Below are 18,868 nucleotides of genomic sequence, written 5' to 3' on the forward strand. Positions count from 1 at the left end.
GTTTTCCGCACCACCTTTGCTGTTTCTGTGGCACTGGTGGCGTCACATATATTTGAGTACTAATTACTAAGTCATGGCAAATCACTAATTAATTGTTAATTACTGATTAATGCCTGAATGCTAATTAACTGCTAATTAATGACGCTTAAGCTTCGCCTTTAGGAGTGGAACGCGACAGCGCGTTGTAGCGCTGCCAGGGAGTCCACGGAACACCACCACCCGTTCGGCGCGATGCCTTGCCCTTTGAACGCAACGCTTTTTGAGGAAAGGAAATGGAGCAGTAATTCTCTGTCATCTCAGTGGACACCTGAACCGCACCGTAGAGGAAGGGAGGTGGGAGTGAAAGAATAAAAGAGGAGCCGTAATGAAGAAAATGAAAATTGTATTTGAGGAAAGGAAATTACGCAGTAACTGTCTCACATATCTCGGTGGACACCAGTCAAAATTCAGGGGGGGGGGGGCACTTTTTTGACCTAAAGTGTGGTCATTGATGTGTGGTTAAGATGTTAAGCTTCGCCCCTAAGAGTGGAACGCGACAGCGTCTTGCAACGCTGCCAAGGAGTCCATAGAACGCCATCGCCCATTCGGTTCTACGCCTCGCTCGTCGGTAAATTGGTTTTTGAGGAAAGGAAATGTATCTCTCTCTCATTTGTCCGTGGACACCTAAACCTCGCTGGAAGGGAATGGAGGAGGATGAGAGTGAGTGAAGACACCGTATTCACTAGACGCGCCTTTGTTCATTCCAAACCATCGAGCGGGCATGGCGGAGTGGATAGCGTGCTCGTCTCTCACGCCGAAGACAGGGGTTCGATTCCTGAGCTCGACCAATTTCTTAATCGCTTTTATTTATTTATATGGCCTGACTAGTAAGGCTAATTAGTCTAATTGGGTAATTAAGCAATTAACTAAGCTCAGTCCCACTTACTTGGAGCATCACTATACGATACCTTCTATTGGTTGTATGGTTACTAGCCAAAGTGCAATTGGCCCCGTTTGAAATTCGCGCACTGTGACGTCACGACCGTTTCCACCAATTGAAAAGCGTGACATTTTCTGTCGACAACTGCTGCTTACAACGATGAGACATTAAAGGCTTCCGCCTTAAAAGAATTTTTCTTCCACCCATCCGACGGGCAGCCATCAGCTGTGACTGTACGATGCTATGTCTAGTTTCCGGCTGTGCACCGTAGCTTGGAAGAAGCCAATTGTATATCTACGAAATAGGTAGATGAGCTGTCTATACCCTGTGCCATGGTTGGCTGGCAATACAACATCAGCTGCACGTGGCGCCAACATTTTCGAAAGAAGCATGATTGACCACAACTTTAGCTATGAAATTCTGGGTCATCATGACTGCCGATATGAAGGGTGCAGGCGAGTCACGAATCTGTCGTACGTGTGAGCTGCTTCGAGAATTCAGACTCAGATATCCTCTCGCCCCCTGAACGTTTCGCTCCTAGGCGCAAAAATTATGACAGCGCATAAGTAGGCGAAGTGTTACCGCGGTGAGGTCGCGACACGTAATGAGAGCATCATTTCTGTAAACAAACAGACAGCGTTACTGGCGTGTTTTCATCGACAATTTCGAAGCCCCGGAGCAGAGATTCAAGGTCAAGTACTGTAATATCTCAAGAACAGTTTGTTTTCAAGACTAGGTGCGTAGGTCACTAACCTTTCGCGCGGTCATCTTAAAGACGGCCATTGGAAAGCTTTGGCACGGGGCTGTCCAGCCCTCGTCATGGTGATTAGGTCGTGTTCTAGTCGTGCTAAGTCAGGTTTATCTTTCCGCTTCATCTAATCAGTTGTTGCTGAGCATGCGCGTTTGGTTCCTCGAGCTCGGAAATTCGCTTCATGTTTTTCAGTTGTAAGTTAGCGCTGGTCCTGTGTCTTGTGTCTCTCTCGTCTCTGTCTTTTTTTCGCTCTACGCCTCCCTTAAACATGCTTTACCAACTGGCCCGGAACACCACTATGCTCATTGGAAAGCTACATAAGAGTGGTGATTTGGGCTTGTTGGACTTAGGTAGTCTTATCCGCTGTAATAGTATGAGGACTACTTGCTTCACCTTTGAAGTCCGCATAGCGGAAGAAACATCCACCTAAGATCGATTGTGTGCAGCAGTCAAAGCTCTATCCCTCTCTCTTTCATAAATTTTCAGGAAAAAGACATTGCCTGCCCTGCCCATTAGAGCCGAGCACTAACTACCTACTTTCTTCGACGGGAACAAATAGAGTATGGTTGGTAGACAAACTGGTGCTTCATATTAAAATCGTTCTCCATGCGGTTGTGAAAAAATGTAATGACTTCGTTTCTTTCACTGGCAAAAAAGTTTTCATCAGGCGCTACAGTGTTTAGCTTCTCAGTGACTGAAGCGGCTTTCATGCCAATATACACTTTCTCGAAACATTAGCTGCCTGTTGCAAGAAAAAGAGCGAATTTTATCTGCTAATGTGACTGGAAAATGACAGGTACGAAAAGAATGTTACAGGTACCCCTGGTGCAGCCCCATTTCTGGACCGCAGCGTTCACAACTGCCTGCTTTGCCCGATCGACCAGCTGTTGCTATTCGGAATATTTTGCTACCGCTGACCGAGTAGCAGCGTTTTGTTATTCGTTCATAGTAAATGTCAGTTCAGAGCAAATGCCTCAAAAAGGTTGTCGCCGATAAAGAAAACATGCAATCCCCCCCACCGACTTCTATGCTATCGTTGGCCGAGGAAAAAAAGGGGTTAAGTTGCTTTTACTGTACGACGAGAATTATGTTGTTTGGAGGCAGAACGAATCACTGACCCGTCAGCGCAAACGCTTTTAACCCTTCAGCCGAAGTGCAGGAACTTGGCCTGGTGGGTAAAACTTGTTTTTGTACAACTGCAAAATCCCGATGGCCTTACATTGTATGTTTCATTCTTTGCTTATCATTCCCTCTTTAGCGCTGATCAAACGAGCATTCCTGGTAAATTAGCCTCTGTTCGCATTGGGTACGGATGAAAGGGGCGGAGGGGTCCCTAATAAGGGTATGAATAAAGCGCGAGGAGGACGGTGGAGAAGTATTAATTTTCGAGCTGTAGCCGGACTGTTGCTTGCCGGAGGCTGAAAATATGTAGTAGATTGGTATAATGGTGAGCATCAGGTCACACATTATACCCGGTAAAAACAAAGATTTCCAGCACTCATGGCGCTGTTTCCGGAAAGATCCGTTGAGACAAGTAGCAGGAAAGCACTTACACACGCAGAATCCCGATGAACCTGGCATGGGAGGATAGCGACAGGGGCTTGTATGTATATATTGGTGCGAAGTGTAGGCGAGTGATCCAAAACAGAAGCATCGTGTTACTCAGTATATTAGTAACCTAGCATCGACAGAGCTTGGAATCACTAAGATGTGTTCTTTGTTTTTTAATGTAATTTTAAAAGGCGGCTAAAGTTTCTCCAACTATGCATTCTACTTATTGACAGGCGCAGAAGTTTGTCCACACTCCGTAGAGTAATTAGCGACCGCAGTTCATGGGCGCCGGGGCGGTTTACTGCGTACTGCACATATTGGCTTAGAGCGCATTATCAGTGCGTTAGAAGTCCTTGTCTTTCGCCGTAGGGAACTATGATATTGTCATAAGCTTTCATGTTAGCTGCGCAATGCGTCCAACGTTCTCCTAACCGATGAAACCGCAGAATGGAATAGACCATGAGTGCCGCACAGCATTACGAGTATAGAGAGGTAGAAGGGCGAATCACATAACTTGTTTATGTGTTTCTTCTCTTAGTGTTGGCTGTGAAGAATGCGTCGGCTTTCGTCACCGAAGTGGAGCGCTCTCTCCTTGGAAACAGTGCGCCTAAAACGCACAACTGGTTCCTTTGCTTCGAGATGGTAAGGATTGTTCAGCTGGTTCAGTGATTCTCTAGGGCCACTATCGCTACACGTCCGTCAGTGAGGCTCAGCCCAAATATAGCCTATTCGGTTTAACGCGAGCAGTCAAAAGTTCTTATTGATTTCGATCACCACGAGAAATACATAGGCGGGAAACTAGTGGTTTGGAGTAGATATAGCACACTCTTGTTCTCGTCGTTTATAGGCCTGATATATTGCAAAAATCCATGTTACATCTATGATCTGGAGAAGGACATTGTACCTTCTGACGTTCGCTTCAGCAAGTTTGCACATGTCTGGCGGCGGAACAACTGACCAGAGCAAAGACGGGAGACTTGAGAACATGACATATACAGCAGGACTAAAAGGCCTGCTGGACCCCTTGTGCTGTGACTCGTCTTTGTTGTGTTTGCTTTTTTCAGCATCCCCACATCAGCGTATGCCTCATGAAGGCCTGTTGTGTCCGCTGTTTATCCCAGGCAGGAAACATGGCGCTACTGTCGCTGCTGTACAGCCCGTGGTCGCTGCGGCTGCCGTCTCCGGAGCTATGACAACTGTGGCTGGCCCAGTGCGCTTCGCTGCAAAGCAGCCTACACTGTGCCGAGATGCTTCTCTCGGCTGCGCTCTCCGACAGCACCTACTTCCTGCTGCACGCCACCTTCTACGTGAGTAGGAACTCGGTCCATTCGCAAGATATATGTTCGTGCTACTCGGAGATGCATTGAGGTTACCGCTTTGACAATGGAACTGAAGGCGCCGCGTCTTTTCTGCGTAGAATGCGCGACACACCTGTCAGCAGAACCCTCTTCAGTCACATTTTTCAAAGCTGTCAGCGTTCACGTCACAGACGGCAGTAACACATGGCGGTTGGGCTGTAGAAATATCAGACGAGGTAAATATTTTCTTCAAGGCGGAGATACAATCTATGTTTCACGCATAAAAATCAGCCGATATTGGTATTTTTTCAGTGACTAGAAACAATCATTTTCACACCTCTGTTCGCGTCGAGAACGTTGGTACTGAACATGAATGTATAGAGGAAGAAGATAACGTGTGCACGTTGAAGTATTGAATGTGATTAATGTTTTTTAGAACACTGCCTGCTGCGGTACCGATGCGTATACGATGGGTTTCTCTAGATTGCAAGAAGAAAGTCGAACACAAGATCAAAAGCGAACCTAACAAACGAATTTCTTGAGGGCTTTCCTCACTCCAGTCTCCTGATTCAGTTTTTCATAGCATATTAAGCTTCCTCACTGCTATTTTTGAACTGCTCCTCCACAACCATACATAGACCTGAGAAAATACACCTTTAGCATGTAGTGTACTGTATTACCGGTGTACCAGGAGTACGCGCCATCAGTGCGCATGCGCAATCGCCTTTAGGGCGCCAGATGACGCCAGGTGCCCGACAGCTGCGCGCAGGCCCGCCGCATCGAGGCCAACCAGTACGTGCGCAGTGGTTCTGGGCGGGCTCCGGGTGTTCCAGTAACGGTAAGGGCTTGGTGCGTTTTTGAGGGCAGCGGCTACTTACCGAACATATGGGCTGTATAATGCGCATTCATGCCAGCTTCATCGCAATTGTCACCACCAATTTCCAGTTCACATTAGCTACAGGCGCTTTACGGTTACAAAACCTATCGCATAGACTTCACGCCATGCAAGCAATACTACCGTATGGATTTCTAGTCGAAAGTGTGGAGATTCGAACGGGAAGCTTCCCGCATAAGAAAGAAGACACTCTTGCTCTTTTCGCCGTGTCCTTTGTTTAACAAAGCCACGAGAGCTGTGCAGATGTACTCCCACAAGCGGTCTTACTACTTGTCGCATGCACCCGCCGCGGTGGCTCAAAGGCTATGACTTCAGCAGCTGAGTTTAAATTCTCGAGTTCAAGCCTCGGCCGCGGTGACCGCATTTCAATGGAGGAGAAATGCAAAAACGCACACATGCTGTGCGATGTGAATGCAGAGTGAAAAACTCTACATGGTCGAATTTAAACCAGGGCCCTCCACTTCGACACCTCTCAAAGCACATGAGCAGCTTCGGGACGTTAAACCACACATACTGAACCATACCATACCACATGCGAGGCAGATATTCAGCTGCGTCCATCTTCCACGCGATGCCCGCATGCTCCGTTCTCTTTCAACGTGGTGGCTGCGTAGCGCGTGACCATTCCCCCGGTGGCAGAGAAAGATGGACCTCGAGGCAGTCAGGGTGACCGACGGTGGCAGCGCTTGAGACGATCGAGCCACATGAATCACTTGGGTCTTGCGAGAGCCGCGATCGTTCGCGGTAACTTTGGCATAATAGCTCGAAGGTGTAAATGCCTTCGTGAAACGAGAAGGGAAAGATGGTGTCCGGAAATGGTCGCGGCATCCTGGCATAGAGTTCGTAGAAAGAAGAATATCCGGTTCGCTCATGCTACGTAGTGTTTTATGCGAACGTCACAAATAGTACCACGGCGGACCAGATCCGGTGATCCGATCCCACATACATGGACAGCATGTCAGTGAGGGGGCGGTTTGTGCTCTTTATAGAGAGCACAAACCGCCCCCTCACTGACATGCTGTCCATGTATGTGGGATCGGATTGGTATGTGGGTGGTTGGTAGGCGTGGAGTGGCGGTAGTTAGAGTCGCACAGCCTAAGTAATTCTTCCACGACGTCAGCAGTAAACTGCCGGCCACGGTCACTGGTGATAACATGGGGAGCACCATGACGAAGGATAATAGAGTGAAGAAGAAAAGATGACACAACACTTGCCTTCACTGATACGAGTGCTGCAATTTCCACGTATCTGGTCAAATAGTCGACAGACTATAACCCACCGGCGTTCTTCTAAGACTTGGCAAAGGGGCCAAGAAAGTCGATGCCAGTTTTTCAAGAGGCCTGAATGGTGGCTTGGCCGGCTGCAGAAGGCCTAGAGGAGGGGCTGTGCTTGGCTTTACACCTTCACATTGGGGACCGCTTGCGATGCATTGTATAGTGGCCTTATACATGTTGGGCCACGAGAAGCGTTGACGAAGTTTGTGCCATGTAAGGGAGAACCCAAGATGGCCCTATGGGGTGTCGTCTTGCGTGGCGAGCAGCACATCACTGGGAAGAGTCTCTGGGACAACAAAAGGCACAGGAGAGCCATCGACCAAATAGTTCTTTTTGTAAAGGATTCCGTCTTCAAAGGTGAACCGTAGACTGTGCTCTTGTGTGGGCCGCAGCAAGGAAAAGTTTGCGATGCGAGATCGTTCTATTGCTCGCGCAGAAAAGCTTCTCTGTCTGGGAACGGTGGGGAGAGCGAACCCAAACGCCCATTGAAGTCCGCCTCCTCGCTAGATGTAGGCGGCAACGGATGATGCAACAAGCAGTCTGCAGCAGTGTGGCGGCCAACACCTCTGTAGGCGACAGAAAAGTCATATTGCCGCGAATCTTTGTAGCGTTCGTTTGTAGTATTTGTTTGTTCATGCTTCAAGGCTGCCGACGTGCCGCTTTATCGCTTCGTTTGTGACGCAAGAGGCGCCTAGATTTATCTCGATTGATCGCATCCGGACGGAGCCGCTTCTAGTTTGCGCCAGAAGGTTCTAGTAACTTCCTAAGCTTTATCTCGAATGTTCGCTATCAGCTTTAAAAAGAGCACGGCTGACAGCGGCGGGCATTCTGTTCGCCGACCGCCGAGCACGCTAGTTGCTACGCCGCCGCCGAGTGATTCAGTTCTTTGCGGGCACAAGTCAGCCCAAATAAAGAGTTTCGTTTCGAAGACATCCTCGTTATTTTTCTATTCGCCGGACTGCAGTCCCCACTACGTGACAATATTTTGCAAGCACCAAGGCCAACGCGCCAGACGACCAGACCGATCGCGCAGGGCTGTGAGTCACCATACAATGATGATAGGTTACGATCGTAAACGGATTTCCATACAAGCGCGGGCAGAACTTGTATAGTCTTTGTCAAAAGTTTAGAGCCCAGGGGGATTGCTTCTGAGCCTCGCAGTGGGACTCCTGTAACATTAGTGGTAGTCCTACCCATTGGAAGAGGTAGGACCGGAAATCTTACCTTCAGCAAATTTGGAGCGCTTGAGATGTATTACGAACCAAACAGTGTGACTCAAAAGAAAACCCCATGGGCTCCAAACTTTTGACAAAGGCTGTACATGATTTGTGCGTTACATTTTGTACCTGTCATTTACCTGTGCACTCTGTGCAGCTTCTAGATATCTTTGTACATAGTTCAAAGTGAGCTGCGACTTTTTTGTTTGCATTTTGTTTTTTACATAGTTGAGACGACCGCCTTGAAAGATCGTGCATGTCTCTCGCCTACAAAGAAGGTGTAGCGCGGCGCGTGCGCTCGAGTGACCAGAATAAAGATCGCATCATGTCTGGCTCGCTAGGGTGAGCGCAACTTGTCAACCTTAGAGTTCCTACTTGAAGGGCGGACACAGCACAGCCGTGACAGCCTTACTGTGACGCATACTCCAGAATAAATTTATTTTGCGTACCCATAATAGTGCCCGGTGACTATAGCGTCCGTGTATAGAGAGCTGCACAGCTGCGTGGCATAGGCAGTGGTACATAAATATCGCTCACACATCTTTGTTTCTATTGCATCTTTTACAAGTCTGCACGTCTACCCCATTAGTTGGTGGGCTCCACTTCCTGGGGCTTATTCTGCATCTGTAGAGAAAGGAGGCAGGTTGTAATTTTTAGATATACCTGCATCAAACTTTTGTCTAAAGTATTCTCAAAGTAAGAGCTATTCTCTGTGAACAATTTTTTCAAACTTCACTAATGCGAAGGCTATCATAGTCTTCCTGCCTGATGTCATTAAAGGTTGACTCATTCAATTAAATGGGCGATTTAAAAACCTCTGAGAACTTCCCAACCGGCGCGTATGGCGGAGGATATAGACTCTATCACTGCATATACCTAACTCCCCAGCGTTTGCAAGAGGAATGCGATACGCAAAACATACGACCTCAAAGCATGCTGTGACTAGCAAAATAGCGGCAATTGTACTTTTGCTAACTATTGCGCAGCTTAACGGCTCTTGCCGAGAATAGAAGCCATCTTTGTTAATACAGTACAGTGGTGAGCAGCCTTGTCTAGAGCGCTTGAGCAGTGCGCACTTGGTAACAAAAACCGAAATTAGAGAGCAGCCCCTCATTACAGGGCAAAGTTTTCGTGCCTGCTTTGTTTACGAGGCTATCTGGCGCTACTTCCGTGCAGGAGTTGCAGCTAGACCCTAGAGGCTGCCACAAAATCTGGACTTGTTTGCAAGGAAGTGCACCGCCCGAGCGCTCTAGACAAGGCTGCTCACCACTGTACATGAAATTTTATTCAGCAGGAGGAGCATTAGAACTCTCCTACACTAGAACCCAGCCGTCGCACTTTCCTATCCTCCAAGTGCGAGTGATTTATTCTGGTTTTCTCACACGCATGCAGTTCCTGCTTTTTGAAGCCACAGCCACGCTCCTCGTGCTCGGCAGCGGCATGTACATACTTGGCAACCACGCGAATAAGTTCGCGGGCGTGAGTATTCGGATGTGTGCCCCCCTTTGACCTTCGCTCAGTACGCTTTGCACAGAAAGCTAATGTACAATTGGTTTAGCCATTTAGACCTCCATTCTGCCGCGGTACCTCTGTGACCTCATCCGTAAGATCCTAATTAGGTGGGACAGGCGGCAAATTATTAATTTCAGTGGAAATAAATTAAATTGCGTAAATTTATTTGTACTTAGCTACCAACAGCAAACTGTTGCATGTGGCGGCAACCTTCGGCTATTTCCCGACGACGAAGTGGAGAGAGGCTAATCTGTTCCTGCACGTTTAGCCCAGAGGAGGGAGAGAGAAGGTAGGAGGCGACGGGTGGCCTACGGCTCGGGAAGTTATGACGAGTGCAGAGGAATTCGCATCCTGCGGCTTCTTCAACGGAGAATTACAGGGCTGCATCTCGGTATGCCGAGCTCTACAAATTCTTTACCATGCGCCGCAGCTAGAGTGCTGTGTAGTCCCAACATTAAGGGAGTACCCCGAACCCTATATATTATCTGTGCACTACCCAACTCAAATAGGAACACCCGAACTGTGTGGGTTACCTGTACAAGATAAGAAAAATGTCGAACTTCAATATTCTAAACATGTCCAACATTCTTGAAAAAAAAATTAATATTGGAAAATTGCAAGGTACAGTTTGGAAATATTTTTATTTGTTTATTTTTTATTTATTTATTCACAGATGCGTCCAGCGCCCGAAGGCATTATTGCAGGTGGGGGGGCGTACAACTTAATCAAGCACTATACGTGCTATAGTCGGGTGATGAGACATTCAAACACACGGAACAGCTATAAAATAGAGCAAAATCAGGCACGCACACGCACACATTAATGATACAGAGTTAAGGTTATGGGAATCAATGAACAAGACCACGAATAAATGCACGAAACGCTTTAACAGATGTGCAGTCAACGACGTTTTTGGGGAGTTTGTTCCAAACTGATATGATATGCGGAAAGAAAGAGTTCTGATAAACGGTTGTTCGACATTTGATTTCACGCACCTTAAACTCATGATCACAACGTGCAGATACAAAATGTGGCTGCTCAACGTACAGAGTTTTGTCAATCCCGGTTTTGCTGAAATAGATGCGATAGAACATTTCTAGTTTACTGCGCATGCGCCTATTACTGAGAAGTTCCCAACCAAGAGATTCATTTATTGCTGAAACGCTGTGTCGAAAGACGTAATCATTGACGACAAAACGGGCTGCACGGTTCTGTACGCGTTCTAAACCATCCGATAACGTAATCATACATGGATCCCACACCACGCTAGCATACTCAAGAATAGGTCTAATGTGTGTGAGGTACAGTAATTTTTTATACTTGTTGGGGCTTTATGGAAATTATGCCGGAAGAAGTTCAACATTCTGGATGCTTTACCTACCATATATTCAGTGTGGGTAGTGGTCGATTCTTCCCACGTGTAGGAAAGTCTTTCTTTTAAAGCTTTCCCATCGCTCACATTGAGCAGTTAGGACTGCCATGAAAAATTATTGGGGAACGCTTTTGACGATAGCAAAAAACAAATGACAACCTGCCGAGGTCTCCGGATATATCGATTGTTATTGTGAAACCTTACAGTATATAAAAAAATTGCGTTCATAGGCTTTTTCCATTGAAAAACACTTCTGTCCTCAATTTTTGGGTATGAGTGGCAGGGGTGACTTTTTGCCTGCATTTCACTTTTTTTTTGCCTATTTAAAGTCAGCTTATTCCGTAACAACATTAAGTGTACCTTCACCTTCTGAAAACAAACTGAAATTGTGCTGTGTCGATTAGTTAATTTGTTCTAACTACAAAAACGGCTACGTTTTTTCGAACCGGAGCTTTTGTTAGCTAAAAATGGCTAAACATGAAAAGCAGGTATCTCAGCCACGTGCTGTTTTCCCGATAGGCAGCAATAAATATCCTACTGCAGGTCTTTAAGGCTACTGCACAATATTGTTGACTTTCAACCAGGGATCATGCTGTCCTTCTCGCTTTTCACATAGCGTGTCTGAAACCGGTGGCGGGAAAATTCACCAGCAACTATGATGCTCCCTAATGCGGAACTTCAGCGCTTCTCTTCAGGTATATTAATATTGCGATACACTAAAGCAACGATATGTGGAAGAGGAGGTTCTGTGTGGCCTGGGTGGCCCGCAGAATCCGTCTCGCTCAGAACTTATCACAGCAGCCGGCGACAACAGAGTGGAGCGTGCCACGACTGCCTCACAAATGGAGAGATCACGGGAGCCAGCGCCTAAGTGAGGCCTAGGAGCGTTTCACAGCAACCGCCGCGGACAGTTATCGGATCATGCAACGGGCCACTCGGGAGCCACCATTGAGCGAGCGGCAGCAGAAACTTGCACTCCTGGGGACGCGCTCGCTGCATACTTTTCGCCATACCCTTCTCCGCCTTCCTGCTCATGCTTTCGCTCTACCCACCTCATCCGCTTTCTCCTCGCGCTCTTTTCGCTATCGCATTTTTAAAGCGAAGGCTTTACTACTTGCACTTTCAGCCTTTGCCGTGGCGCGGCGGAGCCACCATTGACCTTTAGTTGACCTCTGTGTGACGTCATGTGTGACATCACGCCGAAGAGAACGGCGACCGACTCGCGCCGTCGTGAGCCGCGGCGGTGCCACCAACGGCGCCTAACTCCTGCTCTCTCCGCTAGAAGCGCAACAGGTGCTTTCTGACGTCACGCCGAAGAGAACGGCGACCGACTCGCGCCGTCGCAAGCCGCGGCGGTGCCACCACCGGCGCCTAACTCCTGCGCTTTCCGCTAGGAGCGCAACCGGTGCTTTGTTTTATGCGGAGCATATTAACGTAGGTTTCGGGCCTTCGCGCGACGCCCAGCGGTGGCCACCATTGACCTTGAAGTGAGATTACATGATGTGACGTCACGTGATGACGTCACACCGGCTGCAGATGGGGCCTCATATCGCGCCGTCGGTATAGTGCCTAGAATATACTGGCTAGTGTGCTGAGCGCGGGCGGCGCGGTGGCACCCGCGGTGATGCCTGCCGCGGCGGCCGCGTAGCGGCGCTGTGGTGCGGGAGGGTGTAGGGTGAGCGCGCGCGTCGGGGCGAGCCAGTTTCTCGCACGCGTCGCGCCTCTGAGGGTTGGAAAGGGCTAACCAAACCAAGTGTAAGCACACGGGAGCGTAAGCGGTTGATGGGATTCAAGCTAAAAAAAAAACACGTTTCACAAAACGCACAATTCGGTTTAATAGAAAGTATGTTTAATCAAAGGGGAAGTGCGTGTTGGGGTAAGGCTTTTTGGCCAACAGAAAGTGCGTATTCAATTGCAGTGGCAACAGATAGGCACTGTCACAGATAGCCAGCAACAGATAGACACTGTGCAGGCTTCACCTACACACATTAACTTTTAGTGTGATAGAGTAGCACATTTTATACTTGCCAAAGCGGCAGGATATCAAACTTACAGCTTTTGAGTATATTAGTACGGAAACAGATAAAACACTACGTTATTATGAATCCATTGCAGCCTATAATTTATATAAATTTTAAAAGTTCCAAGTAAAGAGAACTTGTTACGATTACGGCTGAACGTGTCCATGCTTTTGGTCTTTTCGCTTAAAGCCTGAAAAACCTTCGTGTTTTTTTGCAAGTATTTTCGCCCAGGTAAAATCATAATGTTCTGCTTCCGAAGGTGCTCGCAGAGCTTTGGGCTCCTCATTAGCAAACATTCCACAATCCAGGCATCATCATAAGGCATGCCTCTCAGAGACTTTCGTCTTACGGCCAGGAAACAAGCTCTCACAGCTAACTGCTGCTTCTTCGGGAGTGACTGCATTTTTGCTTCGAGTGTTTCTTCGCTCAGTGCATTGTTTTGCTCCTTCATTTGAGTCACATGTTGCTGAGCATTGGCAACGCTTTTCTTTGTCTTTCTCAAAGCACGAGGAAATTTCTTGATTTTTTTTTGTCACTGCAAGGATCTTTCGTCTTTTTTTTGTACATGTTGTTCTGCGAGAGCTTCCGTAAATATTTGCATTGCAAGCAAGACGCTCCTTTTCTATCGGTGGTCAGCAAGCATTTCTCTGCAAAGTGCATAGTTCTGTATGAAGTGTGCTAGCCTGCAACATGAATCATGCCGCATCCATTACAAAGGCCACGCAGAGCCATTTCTTAGATTAATCGGCCTCATGACGGGATGTAAGCACGCGCTTTTCCTTTTCTCTTCCTCGGAAATAAATTGTGGCAATTACAGAACCGTGCTCACGCAAAGTTTTTACAAAAGTCACCATTCTTTCGATGAATTGTTTCGAGAAGTCACCAGTTTCGGTCTCGCAACAGACATAAGTTAAAGCGCCATTTGACGCAGCAGGCAACTTCATCCATGTCACCGGAATCAGAATTACATCGAACGGGTGCCGAACATCACTTGGGCACGGACACTGCAGTATCGCTTCGCTATCACACACCGGTCCAGTAGCAATGTCTGTCTGCTCGGAATCGGAACGCCTCTGGAGTTCCTCTGATGCGCCTTCACGAGCGACGCAATGAGGGTCAACCCGCGTATCATCCCCGTCGACTGCAGAGCACAAACCGGGATCCACCAGCTCAACATTTCGCTTCCGTTATTTAGGTGCCGGTCCTTGGTCGCAAATGTTTCGCACCTTCTTTTTCACCGTCTTTTTAGGCACAAGATGAGGTGGATAATTTTCGAATACTGTAGGGACAGCATCGGGCTTCAGGCGTGAGTTCATTCACGACGCCGTTCACCGTAATCTTGAAAAGATCTTTCGATGCATTCGTTCTCGAAATGTTTTCATCTTATTTTCCCATTCAGCATGCCGTTCTGGGTTCGCCTGTGCAGTGAACAAAGATACCTTTTCTTCACCGATAACCGCTTCGACACAACGGAACAAAACACGTCCTCTCTTTGCATTGCCGCTTTGCCTTTAACATTTCAGGATGTTTTTGCTCACGTTTAGCGTCTTCCAGCTTCACAATCCAAGAGATGATGTCTGTCAAACATTGATTTCACACGAGCAATCGCGCGAGGCTGCCGTATCGGCGCGACAGCAGACGACAGGAGTCCGGCAGCTTTCGCGCACCCTCCCGACCGGCAGCGCCCCTTGCGGCCTCTCCGCGCGGGCATCGCGGCGGGGGCGTCGCCCTCCCGTACGAAACGCGCGCGCTGCGCACACTAGCCAGTATATTCTAGCCTCTAGGCACTATACCGTCGGACGTCGCCCGGCGGAGGCCTCCACGCTTCGGTTCGCGCCGTCGCGCGCGACGCGGCGGCGGCGCCACCGTCGCTGCATCACGTGATATGTGACGTCACGCCAGGGATGAAGCGGCGCGCGCCCGCCGTCGCGTCAGAGTCTTTGCCCGCAACCGCGCCAGCGTCTTAGCGCCGGGCGTGTATGCGGTCAAGATGCCTCCAAACGCTAAGGACGTTAATAATAATGTTGCAAAACGAAGGCTGCTTCGCATCCACTGGGCTTAACCTTGATAAGCCTCCAACTTTTTAACCTTTCTGGACATAAGCGGTGCATACAATAACGTAAACAGGGAACTCCTGTGGAGCATATTGAAAGATTTAGGTATCGGTCATGAGGTAATTGATCTTCTACAGGAAATCTACCGAGATAATGAGGTTGAAATTACATGGGAAGGGAAAAATGTACCACAACTGAGGGGGTGCACAAAGGATTAAGGCAAGGTTGTCCTCTATCACCGCTGCTGTTCATGCTCTACGTGATAAGTATGGAAAGAAGGCTAGAAGAAAGTAATCTAGGTTATAATCTGTCGTACAGATTAGGCGGAAATGTAGTTGAGCAGCGACTCCCGGGTTTTAAGTATGCGGACGATATTGTACTGTTAGCAGATAGCCAGGAAGATTTACAAACTTTGGTTAATTGCTGTGGAGACGAAGGAGACGCTCTAGGATTCAGTTTTAGCGCAACTAAATCAGGTGTGATGATTTTTAACGATACAACTGATCAGGGGCTTACAATACAAGGCCACGTAATACCCAAAGTGGCCGAATACAAATACCTCGGGATATGGCTAAACGAAGGGCAGATATACACGGAAAAGCATGAACAGGCTCTTAGGGCAAAAGGACGAAGAGACGCTGGGATAATGAAACAAATGGCATTATGGGGGTACAAATAATATGAAGTACTAAGAGGTATTTGGAAAGGAATAATGGTGCCGGCACTTACTTTCGGCAATACGGTTCTGTGCTTAAGGGCAAAAGTTCAGTCGAGATTAGACGTAAATCAGAGAGCATGTTGGAAGATTAGCACTAGGTGCCCATGGCAAAACCACAATCGAGGCAGTGCAAGGGGATATGGGCTGGGCATCGTTCGAAGCACGGGAAGCTAAGAGTAAGATACTATATGAAGAACGCCTGAGGAAATTGGATGACAACAGGTGGGCAGCTAAGGTATTTAAATATTTATACAGAAAGAGCGTTTACTCACAGTGGCGGAAAATAACTAGAAAACTAACCAGTAAGTATGCCGTTCATGAGGACGGAGAAAGAAAGCATTAAACGACAGGTTAAAAACGCAGAAGTTAAAAATTGGATGAATTCAATGGAAAAGAAATATAGTGTAGAACTATATCGATACTGGAAAAGGCAGATCAGGAAAGAATTTTTCTATGATAACTCAAGAGGCAGTGCCCTACTTTTTGAAGCTAGGTCAGGGTGCCTTAGAACGCGCAGTTACAAAAAGAAATTTAATGAAGAAGATGACACATGTGCAGTGTGTGGTAGATCTGTGGAAACAATTGAACACCTCATAATCAAATGTGATGGTATCCACCCGGATGTCGATGCAGGCACAGTCACTCTTCCTGAGGCCCTAGGGTTTAAAGATAACAATGGTCATGTAAATAAATCTGCAGTGGAAGTTAGCAAAAAGCGATTGGGGGATTGGTGGCTGAAAAGCAGAGATGTGGCATAAGGTTAGAATTGTAGGAAACCGTAGGTAGAGATGATGGCGAATCTTAATAAGAATTGCGAACACAGTAAACAGAAAAAAATAGTAAAGAAAGAAAAGCTGAGCATGGTGGCAATTGCCACCACCCCGTTTCAAAGGGGGCGCTCCTATCCATCCATCCATCCATCGATGTCACGCCGAAGGGCGACCGACTCGCGCCGTCGCAAGCCGCGGCGGTGCCACCACCGGCGCCTAACTCCTGCGCTCTCCGCTAGGAGCGCGATTGTGGCGTTACGCTGAAGAGATTAGGCTCGACTCACGTCGCTAGAAAGCAGTAGCTGTGCCAACCACCAGCGGCTTAACATTGCTTCGCGATCTCGCGCCGTCCGTGTGCGACGGCGGTGCACATGAACGGCGGCCTGACTGGACTGGATTGTACTGGAGTGGATTGGATCGGAGTAGAATAGATTAGATTAGATTATACTAGATTACATTGGATTGGATTGGATTGTATAACAGATGCATCGCCACAAGTCTAACCACAAGCACCACCACCAGCTACACTACCAGCTGAACCATGGCGTAGGTACGGATATTGCTTTCGCAATTACCGGGCTTAACCAAGCTAAGCCACAGCAAATTTTTTCCTCTTCGCTGCACTCTGCGTTCGCTCTCTTCATCTTGGGCTGTGCTTTCAGAGCGCAGCTCTTAAGCCCGGGATACACGCGACGCTTTTTTCGACGATATTCGCGCGGCAGAATACGTCGCTGCGACGCGACGCCCGGCTGGAGATACACGAAGCGTAGAAGCGCCGCCGCGTATCACTCGACGCGAAAGCAAATGTTATCGACAAGTGGCAAACACTACTGAGCAAGGAGGTTTGTAACCGCAGCGACGCTGACTCTTCTGTTAAAATCGCGAAAGCGTTCACTTCGACACCTCTGTACGAATTTTGGCACGCGTGCATACGTATCTACAAGAATTTGCGTGCTCGAATACATGCCGTCCCGTACCTTCCGACGCCCGCTCAGCTGCGGATGCCATCGGCTGCGGTTTTCTTCGACACATTCGCTTCAGGAAGGAAACGCAGCCATTACAATCCAAGATTCGGCCATGTTCTCCAAAAAAGCGACAGTTCATGTCTGGCGATGAGTTTATCTTCACGACATTAACATTTGCGTGCCCAAATCACTGCGTAGCTCGTCAGTCATGGCGGCTATGTTGGTGGCGGCAGGCAGAGGCGGCCAAACCAGATTGGCGGGCTTTCTGAGCTGCTATTGGCTCGCTTCAGCTGCCGCTTCCGGTCTCAACGGACGCCGCGGGTCCATATCTGGCGGGTGCTAATCGGCGGCGGCGGGCGTTTTTCTATACGCCGGGCTCAAGTGCCAGCGTCGGGCGGAAATCGCCGACTTGCCGCGGTAAAAACACTCCATGTATCCCGGCCTTTAGGCGCCCGTTTCTGCGTTTCGCGGCGTCGCCGTCGCCGTTGTCTGTTGTAACCGGCAGTGGACAACTTATTCGCGCTGTAAGCCGGGAAGCCAATTTAGCGGAAGCTTGGAAAGCAGAGGGTAAAATTGGTATATTCGTTTTTCAGGAAAGCAAATGCGCAGTATCTGTATCACAAATATCGGCGGACACCTGAATCAGAGGGAAGGCGCATAACTGCCCTCTTGGAACAATGGAAACCTCAATCGTGCTTTAAGCTACGTGGCGGTAGTGACAGATGTGCGCTGCATGCGTTGTCATTGACAACGTTGTGCCAGAGACGCGGCGCTGAAGCCATAGGCCGTCGGAGTTCGTTGTGTTCATTGAAGTCGGCGTTAACAACGTTTTACAGTCCGACCATTTTAAGGAAGGAAATGCGCTTAACTGGCTAGACCAGTGGACTCCTGAATCGCGCTCATAAGCACGTGCGGTGATGAGAGAGGGAGATGTGGGCTGCATGCGTTAGCGCTGAGAACGGTGAGCGAATTCGCAATCGACTATTTACTGCCACCTGCCAGGGTGGCAGGGTGGGTGGGGATTTTAATGTAGATATAGACATACAGGAATTTCTTACCATTTAAGCGGGAGAACATCCCGTTCGTCTCGCTCGTGACGCCTCCCACGGCTGTGAAAATCCTCGCGTAATACTTGCACAGACCTCGTCTTTGAGAGCCAGGCATTGGTGCAGCAAGTCGAGCGTATATCCATTTATTTCTCCGTCCACAAAGCTTCCTTCATGACAATCAAGAACTGTTAGTGGAGTGTTTCTTGAAGATGGAATATGTGTGAAAAAAAAGCAAGTTGTCTGTAATTGTACATACATGTCTTGCTCGAATTCTTTGCCTCAATCTATTGAAAAGCTGAAACAGCTGATGAGCTGCGTCCAAATTTCGCATTATGAAGTAACGTAATCGTCGACAATTTTTTTTCTCCGCAGTCTGTGGCTGCAATCACCGGCGCCATACACGCTGCGCACCTGTGCTTCACCGTCAACGACCACTACTTCAGGTCGAGGGGATACTGACGGGCCGGCCGAGAAGATATTCGCTGGTCTAACATGAACACCA

General features: G+C 48.3%; 1 pseudogene; it reads left to right on the plus strand.

The window, feature by feature from the left end:
* The first annotated feature begins 1,349 nt into the window (after positions 1-1,349).
* LOC149360756 (uncharacterized) lies at positions 1,350-18,868 on the plus strand (annotated as a pseudogene).

Source organism: Amblyomma mixtum, chromosome 2 (assembly GCF_055824585.1).
Source record: "Amblyomma mixtum isolate Tamu chromosome 2, ASM5582458v1, whole genome shotgun sequence".
NCBI lineage: Eukaryota > Metazoa > Arthropoda > Arachnida > Ixodida > Ixodidae > Amblyomma > Amblyomma mixtum.